We start from the raw sequence: 8,887 nt of genomic DNA, 5'->3' as shown, positions 1-8,887 counted from the left end.
TCTTTCCCTCACCCCCAGATCATTCAACAGTCATTTACCAATGTATACTTCTAGCTACTATAGGATGGGTCAGATCCAATCCCTCTCTTGACATGCTCTGGCTTTGTGGGGGATGTGATCACTGAGAGCATCTCAAAGGGACGTACGAGGGGCTGTGGGAACTCGGATGAGGCAGACACCAACTCTAATCTGGCTTCACAGAACCCAGGCTTCCTTGAGCCTTAGGTCCTCGGGTTGTGTCACCCTCTGTTCCACTTCCTCATTGACATCTGTTGACTCCTTGCTTACTCCCCCTCATTCCTGAAGACTGTAGCACATCCTCACAGACTTCCTCTCCACCCCAGCCCCCGCCGTTCTGCTGGGATACTTAACCTCCGTGTGGCGACCCATCCTTCTAGTTATCTAGCCTCTTGGTCTCTTTCCACCTCATCCTTGGTGACCTTCCTCCCACACCAGCCATCTGCTCCCATGACCACACTTAGTCATGACCCGGAAGGGCAGTGCACACAGTGAACATTTACTGAGCACTTATACCACATGCCAGGCACTGTGCCAAACGGTTTACATGTTTACCCGTCCCAAAAACCTGTAGGGTTGGTATTTTAAAGATGAGGATACACACTCAGGAAGGTGAAGTCACTTCCCTGGGTGACACATTTAGTAAAGTGGCAAAGCCAAGATTGTAACAGAGCACTCTCTGGGTCCCAAATTAAAAATCCCTGGTTTTAACCACAACCCAGTACTATCTTCCATGTTCAAAATCCAGTATCCTCTGCTCTGATCCCAGCACCTTCCTTCCAGGCCTGGCAGGCCTCTGCTGCCATCACACCTGTAGCATCAACTCATAGAGAGAGCTCCACTCCCTTGACCCCTCTGTTTTCTGCCAGTTGGCCAGACCCCTCCTGGCTCCTCTCCCTTCCCTGCCCAGCCAGAGCCTCACATTGGACCATCTGATCTCTCTGGCTAGTTCTCTAATAGTCAGGGTCCCAGCGGGAAACAGAGGGCACCACAGCTGGGATTTCAAAGATCATTTAATGAAGGGACTTTTTGCAGAGAGTGTGGGTCAGGTGGAGAGAACCAACAAGGGATGTGAAGGCAGCGGGAAGTTGGGACCACTCTGAGGTCTGCAGGGGTCAGGAGAGGAAATGATATTACTGGAGCCCGGTGAGACCGTGGAACATACCTGAGCAGCGTCAGCGTTGTGGAGGGTGCAGCCACTCTCAGAACTACAGTACTCTGACTTCCCTGGCGGTCCAGTGGTTAAGACTCCGCGCGTCCAATGCAGGGAGTGCAGGTTTTGTCCCTGGTCAGGGAACTAAGATCCACGTGCCACGTGGCTCCCCCCCCCGCCCCCCGCCAAAAAAGAAAAGGGACAAAAAACCATGGTAGTGGGAATTCCTTGGTGGTCCAGTGGTTAGGATTCCGTGCTTCCACTGCTAGGGGCCCAGGTTCGATCCCTAGTTGGGGAACTAAGATCCTGCAAGCCACATGGCGTGGCCAAGAAACAAACAAACAAACCACGGTACTGATCCAGAGCTGGGAGTAGGAGATGAAATATCCAGCATGACCCAGTTAGAAGTCAGAGGGCAAAAGGGAGCCTGGATGGTACTGTTCATACGGGCAGAGAAGGGTGGAGGTGGACCTGGAGGGGCAAATGGAAAATGAGCAGCGCGCTCTGGATTCCTGCACCCCCTGGCCTCTGCCTCATCTCTCAGCACATCCCTAACCCTGGTTGAGGTGGCTGAGATTGGCTCAGAGGAGAATGGTGGCAAAGTGGTACATATAGGTGCCACTCCGACTTCTTGGTCAACCCCCTGTCCGTCACCACGCTCCCATGAACATCCCCCAACCTTACCCTTTCAGTCTCAACAAATAAAACTAAGGCTAATCAGTCATTCATTTCTTTCAGCTTCCTATACACACCTATAGGAATTCACACCCACCTTTACTGCCCTTCTCCAGGCTCTCTTCTAGTCCAGCCTCTCCACCCATGCATCGCCTGTCATTATGACTCCCAGAATATTACTCCTTCATTCTTCCCTTCTCTGTTTCAACAGTGCTTCCTTCTCGCTCCTTCTTCTTAGCCTGTAAATATATGCAAATTTCTACCACTTTAACAACTAACAAGAACTTTGCTGGTGGTCCAGTGGGTAAGGCTCTGGGCTCCCAGTACAGGAGCCCTGGGTTCCATCCCTGGTCGGGGAACTAGATCCCACACACTGCAACTAAAGATCCTGTGTGCTGCAACTAAGACCCGGTGCAGCCTAAATAAAAAAACAAAAACAAAAACAAAAAACCTCTACCTCCCTTTACTCTGTGCCCCCTCTAGTGCCTGCCCTTTGTCTTTCTCCTCATCCCACCCAAAATTCTTGAAAATAAGTATGAGTTAGGGTTCTTTGGCTGCAAGCAACAGAGACTGACTTGCTAACTTAAGCAAGCAAGGAATTTATTAGAAGGAAATAAAGGTGGCACACACAGTGGAAGGAAAGACCGAAGAACCTGGCTTCAGAAAAGACGAGCCAGGGCAGGGGCGGGAATCGAGAGAGCAGGAAGGAATGGCGGTTTCCTCAGGGCCCTGGCTGCTGTGTGAATCAGCTCCAGCCAGGTTCAGGCGTCCTGTCACGTAAGCTCACAATTCAAATTCCAGGGAGAGCTTCTGATTGGTGCAGTTTGAGTCATGTGACCTCCCTTTGGCCTGTGGACAGCTGGGCACCCTGGCGGACACAGTCTCATGGAATCGTACGTGTCTGGTAGGCCATGGGTGGTTACTCAGAGAAAAATCAGGGAGCTGTCATAGACGGTGGGGAAATGGATTCTGGGCAGGCAGAAACAATAGATGACCGTGCACTCCTGCTCGTCAGTCAGCCCCAGCCTTCATCTCCCATCTGAGTCCTCAACTCACCGAAACGATTTGCACCGAGCTTGTTAATGACCTTCTCTTGCCAAATCCAAGGACATTTTTCAGTCTTTATCTGCAGTTTTTAACTCCATTGACCAGTGCCTCTCCTTTGAAAATCTTTCCTCCCTTGGCTTCTGCATAACAAATCAACCCAAGACTTAACATCTTAAAATAACAAACATTTATTATCTCATAGTTTCTGCTGGTCAGAAATCCATGAGCAGCCTAGCTGAGGGGTTGTGGTGTCTTCTGAAGGCTTGGGTTGTGTGTGTGTGTGGATGGATAGCATGACCTAGTTTCCCCCAGGGTGAGTGATCCAGGAGACAGAGAGAGAGAGAGAGAGAGAGAGGGAGAGAGAGAGAGAGAGAGAAGAGAGACCGGAGAGATGGGGAAAAAGAAAGACATGTACTACACAGGCAAGGAAGCTGTGGTGTTTTTTGTTTTGGTTTGGTTTTTTTGGGCTTGCAGGATCTTACTTACCCAACCAGGGATTGATCCCTGGGCCCTCGGCAGTGAGAGCATGGAGTCCTAACCACTGGATTGCCAAGGAATTCCCAGTGTGGTCCTTTTTATAACCTAATCTTGGAAGTGACATCCCATCACTTCTGCCATATTCTATTTATTAGAAGTGAGTCACTAGGTCCAGCCCACATTCATGGGGAAGGGGTCACACAAGCACATGAGTATCAGGAGGCAGGGTCACCGGGGGCCTCGTAAGGGCTGCCTACCTCGGCTTCCATAACATAGCACATTCATGGTTCTCCTTCCTCCCTGACAGCTTCTCTGGTCCTTGTAGGGGCTCCTCTTACTCGGCCCTGCCTTTGAAGTGTGGCTCCTGCCCTGTGCTCCCTCCTTGGCCCGTAGCTCTCTCATTCTTCATATTCTTCCTGAGAGATGTCCTCCACCCTCATGATTTTAGCTGTCACCTGTATGCTGATGATGCCCAAATCTTCCGTGCAGACTGTCTCCACGATACTGCACGTAAATATGTCCAAATATTGACTGCAGAGCCAATATAAACTCTTGGAACCAGGGCACGTCCCATGAGCACTGCAGACATAAGAAGTTCCATAAAGGGACTTGCCTGGTGGCGCAGTGGTTAAGAATCCGCCTGCCAAAGCAGGGGACACGGGTTTGAGCCCTGGTCTGGGAAGATCCCACACGCCGTGGAGCAGTTAAGCCTGCATGCCACAACTACTGAGCCCGCGTGCCACAACTGCTGAAGCCCGCGCACAGAGCCCGTGCTTTGCAGAGAGAAGCCACTGCAATGAGAAGCCTGCGCTCCGCAATGAAGTATAGCCCCCGCTCGCTGCAACTAGAGAAAGCCCACGTGCAGCAACAAAGACCCAACGCAGCCAAAAATAAATTAAAAATAAATTTATATTAAAAAGAAAAGTTTTGTAAAAACTTCACTGGGGAATTCCCTGGCAGTCCAGTGATTAGGACTGTTCACTTTCACTGCTGAGGGCCCAGGTTCAGTCCCTGGTTGGGGAACTAGGATCCTGCAAGCCTCATAGCGCAGCCAAAAACAAACAAACAAACACAACAATGAAAAAAGAACTTCATTGAATAAGTTCTGTGCCACCTCCTATTTTCTCCCAGCTCAGCAAATGGGACCTCCACCTACCCTGGCATCCAACTGAGGAGCGTGCCCTTGATACCACTCTCTCCCTTACCCTCATATCCAAATGTAAAGCCTTGCTGACTGGATTTTCCTCAAGGTTTTTCCAGCCTGTGCCCTCCTCTGTGTCCCTGATACCAACGTCATAATACTAGCTTTTAGTACCTCTTGCCTAGGCTATTGCAACAGCTTCCTGATTTTTCTGGCCCCCACTCAAAAATGCAAAACTGCCCTTGATGAAACTCCCATGGCCTCTGAGATCAAAAGATGCTTAATGACTGGGACCCATCCAGCCTCTCAGGCAGCATCTTTCTCTGACAGCTTGTGCTCTAGCAACCCGCCCGCCTGTCTGCACACACCCTGCTCTTCCTCATGTGTCCGTTTTTTTCTGTTCATACTGTCCTCTCTGAGTTTAATGGCCCCTGCAATTTCGGGAGAATGATTTCCCCTTGAAAACTCAAGAGAATTTGAGCTCTTGACAGCAGGAATTATATCCTCTCCTGCTTTGCATCCCTAGCACCTTCCATGGAAGTCACACTTATATAGGTACCTCAGCTTGTGTATGGAATGGATGAATGTATAAACTGGAGATTTACAGTAGCATAGGGTATGGGAGCTGGTTCTTTTTTTTTTTTTTTCACTCAGTCAAGTTTATTGAGAATTTACCATGTGCTCAGCACTGTCCTTGGCAGTAACGTGAGAAAAATTACAAAACAAGATACCAAGAAGGGAAAAATACACTTTGCACTCTGTTAATTTGCAATCTTTTCCACGTTGCTTTTCAGAAGTGTTCTCGGGTTGTTTTGGGATGTGATCTCCCTCCTTTTTCCACATCCCCCCTGAGGTTTCCAGCACTGTCAAGTTATGTGCCACTATGGCCATCCCTAAAGAACAGGAAGAACAGCTTCCTGCTGATGGGGCAGTCAGGGTCCTGATGATGGGGTAGTCAGGGCTGGTGTCCCATAGCGGGGTAGATACTTTCAGCGGGAACCCGTCAACCCCGAGGGCTCAGGGCACTCACAGTGAATCATGAAAAGGCCAGACTTGGGGAAGCCCCAGACAGGGCCCTGGGGCCCTTGCTCACCCCCTCCCCGGAAGACGCGCTTAAAGTGCTAACACTAAGAAAACAAGGCACAGCTACATTCAGGCCTGGACGCACCAGACTTCGCAACTCCCATTCTTCCCCTTTGTTGTGCTAACACCAGGCGCTGGCACCACCAGGGCCCAGGCCGGAGGGGAAGTCTAGTGCCACGTGAAGAAGTGGAGAAGGTCCAGTGTCTAACCTGTGATGCCCACGAGGGGGCTGGGGCAGAGAGGCCTGCAGCAAAGGGTACTGGTTTGTGCTTGGCCAGCGCTGCTGGGCCAGAGGTGAGTTCCTGTGCAAAGGGCAGGCTGGTTCTCTACAGCTAGCAAGGTCCTAAATTTTCCCTGAGGGAGCAAAGCTGCATACCATGGGAAGGAGATCCAGGGCGTGCAGGGCCCTCCCAACCAGGCATGCCCCGGGTGCTGAGGAGTACCGGTGTGGGGCACAGAACTGCCCCAAGCCGACAGGCCATGCCATGCTTAGATGCTGGATGACCACCAGGCACACCTGGACAGAGAATCCCATCCGCCTGGGCACAGGCAATCATGCAGGCCCTCAACCAGAGTTGGAACAAGGGCTTAGGTCCAGCTGGCAGCCTTACCAAGGATACCAGTGACCCAGAGGACAAGCAAAAGTGGCAGTGGCATGGCCTCTTCCCGTTGGCAATGTGGCCAGGCCTTGGAGGAGGACCGGGAGGGTGCCCAGGGGCCAAGAAGGCACCCTCTGTCTTGCCCTCAGCTCAGAGCCAGATCTCATCAGTGCTCACACTGGACACCCGATAAATGTAGCCCAGCATTGGGAGACGGATGAAACCTCGGCTGGTGAGGAGGCCGCCGGGCTCTGGATCCAGAAGCTCTGTCTGGCTGTTGTCCTGAGCCATCTGCTGGTCCGCTGGTTTCCCTCTGGAGTCTGGAGTGAGGTCATTGAGCTGCAGGTGGGACGGGAGGGACATGTTCTCCCGCGGCAGACGCATGTTGTTGAATTCCAGGTTGTTGGAGTCACTAGGGATCCGGGATGGGCGCCGGGAGGGGCCTGTGGCCGGAAGCGAGGCGCTGGTGACACCCACATCGTTGGTGGCCACCACGGAGAGGTTGTGTGTCAGGCTGCGGAGCTGCAGCTGCACGGTGTGTTTGGTGAGCCAGGGGTAGTTCTGGGCATCCAGCACCAGGAAGTCAGAGGCGTTGACAGTCACTGGCCCATCCTGGTTGATCCAGGTCACGTTGGCAGGCGGGTTTGCACGCGCCAGGGCAAAAAGGACGACCAGGAGGCCCGGGCCTTGAGCTTCCTGGTACTTGGCCCCAACCTGGGCAATCTCCAGCTTAACTGTACACCTTGCAGGCACAGAACTGAGCGCTGACTCCACGGGACAAACAGGCACACGCTCGCAGGTACACAGAGACAACCAGCAAAGGTGCAGCCTGCACCAGACCCAGACACACACACACACACACACACACACACACACACACATAGGCATAAACACTCGGGTACACGCGCCCCTCCCCCAAAGGGACCGTCCTCCTCCCGACCCCGGCTCTCTCCTGCCCGCTTCCCTCACCCATCTACGCCCCTTCTCGCCTCCTCTGGATTTGGGCTGAAGAGGGGATCCGGGAGGCGGGGGTCACAAAACATGCCCGCCCCTGCCTGCCTCTGGGAGCTGGTTCTTGAAGTCTAATAGGTTAGCCAGGGGCAGAAGAGTGGGAAGGACATTCTAGTTATAGGGAACTGCATGTACCAAGGCCAGGAGGTAAGAGGAGGCGGATTCAAGGAAGCAGTGGTGGTCCGGTGTGGCCGGAGGATAAGACGCATGGCGGGCAGGGACTGGAGGGGGAGGGGAGCCAGATATTGCAAAGGGCCTGAAAAGCTGGCTAAGGGGTTTGGCTTTTGTCCTGTTGGCAGCAGGGAGCCCTGAAAGAGTTTGAAGCAGGGACTTCATCAGAGGCATGTTGTGGAACGATCACCCCAGTGGCCAGACTGGAAACTGGGAGGCCAGGTAGGAAGCGGGTGCATCGGGCCAAGCAGGAGGTGTGGAGGCCTGAACCAGGACACCGGGGGCAAGGAAGAGAAGAGGAGACGAATTTGAGGAATATTAGGTTGAATTCTTTGAAACTGCTCTTTTGTAAAAAAAAAAAAAAAAAAAAAAAAAAAAAGCTGATTGACGATTGGTAATTTTCATATGGTTCATCTTTTTAAAAAAATAATTTTATTGTTTTTTTTCAGTTGGTTTCGACATTTTATTTATTGATCTTAAAATTTTTATTTTATATTGGAGTATAGTTGATTAACAATGTTGTGTTAGTTTCAGGTGTACAGCACAGTGATTCAGCTATACATATACATGTATCTATTCTTTTTCAAATTCTTTTCCCATTCAGGTTATTACAGAATGCTGAGCAGAGTTCCCTGTGCTATACAGTAGGTCCTTGTTGGTTATCTATTTTAAATATAGCAGTGTGTACATGTCAGTCTCAAACTCCCAATCTATCCCTCCCCACCGTTTCATCTTAATATTAAGGCGGGAAATGAACTGAATTCGATTTCAAGCCCGATTTGGATATGAATGTGAGGAAGAGGCTGTCAGGCTGGGGGCCGTTTTTCTTGACTTCATTGCTAGATCGGATGGAGCTGCTACTATGGGGGGAGGGATCTCAAGTGTGTGTGTGTGTGTGTGTGTGTGTTGGGGGGGCACGATGGGCAAGAGGCATTTCAGGTTAGATTCTGAGGCGCCTTTGGGACCTCCAGGAGGTGGCTGGATATCTGGTCTGAAGCTTAGGAGAGAGGGATAAGCTGGAGACAAATATGGGGTTAGCAGCAGAGAGAAGACAATTTGGAGTAGGGATGATTCACTCTGGGAGAGCAGCCGAGACAGCAGGAGAACCAGAGGAGTGAACTTTCTTAGATGTAAAGAGGATTTTTAAAAGATGGTTGTGACCGTGTGCTGCAGAGAAGGCAAGTCCCATAGGAGTGAAAAGCGCCTGTTGGATGTAGCAAGGAGGAGGCCATCTGCAAGGGGGAACATTGATGGGGGTGGTCTGGACTGGGCTCTGGTGGGTTAGAGACTAGGCCCTGGCCTTGACACTGTCCCTTCATCCTCAGTAATGTATGGCTCCAGCCACCAGGGGGCAGTGGCCACGTGGAATCCAGGCCGGAGGGATCCACTGGGGCCAGCAAGCTTGCAGATAGATGTGGGCAGTGGGCAGGGATTAGCGGGGCGGGTGGATGGCCTACTCCAGAGGCTGTTGCCTGGTGGGGAGGGACGTTCCCACGTGAAGGGAGCAGGAAT

At 51.6% G+C, this 8,887-nt stretch overlaps 1 pseudogene; it reads right to left on the bottom strand.

Moving 5' to 3' along the window:
- Positions 1 to 6,343: 6,343 nt before the first annotated feature.
- Positions 6,344 to 8,887, bottom strand: part of LOC103074063 (transmembrane protein 25 pseudogene) — an 8,524-nt pseudogene continuing 5,980 nt past the window's right edge.

The sequence above is a fragment of the Lipotes vexillifer genome, unplaced genomic scaffold (genome assembly GCF_000442215.2).
Source record: "Lipotes vexillifer unplaced genomic scaffold, Lipotes_vexillifer_v1.1 scaffold371, whole genome shotgun sequence".
Lineage (NCBI taxonomy): Eukaryota > Metazoa > Chordata > Mammalia > Artiodactyla > Lipotidae > Lipotes > Lipotes vexillifer.
Note: the sequence above shows the minus strand (reverse complement) of the source record. Positions and strands in the feature narration are given on the sequence as shown.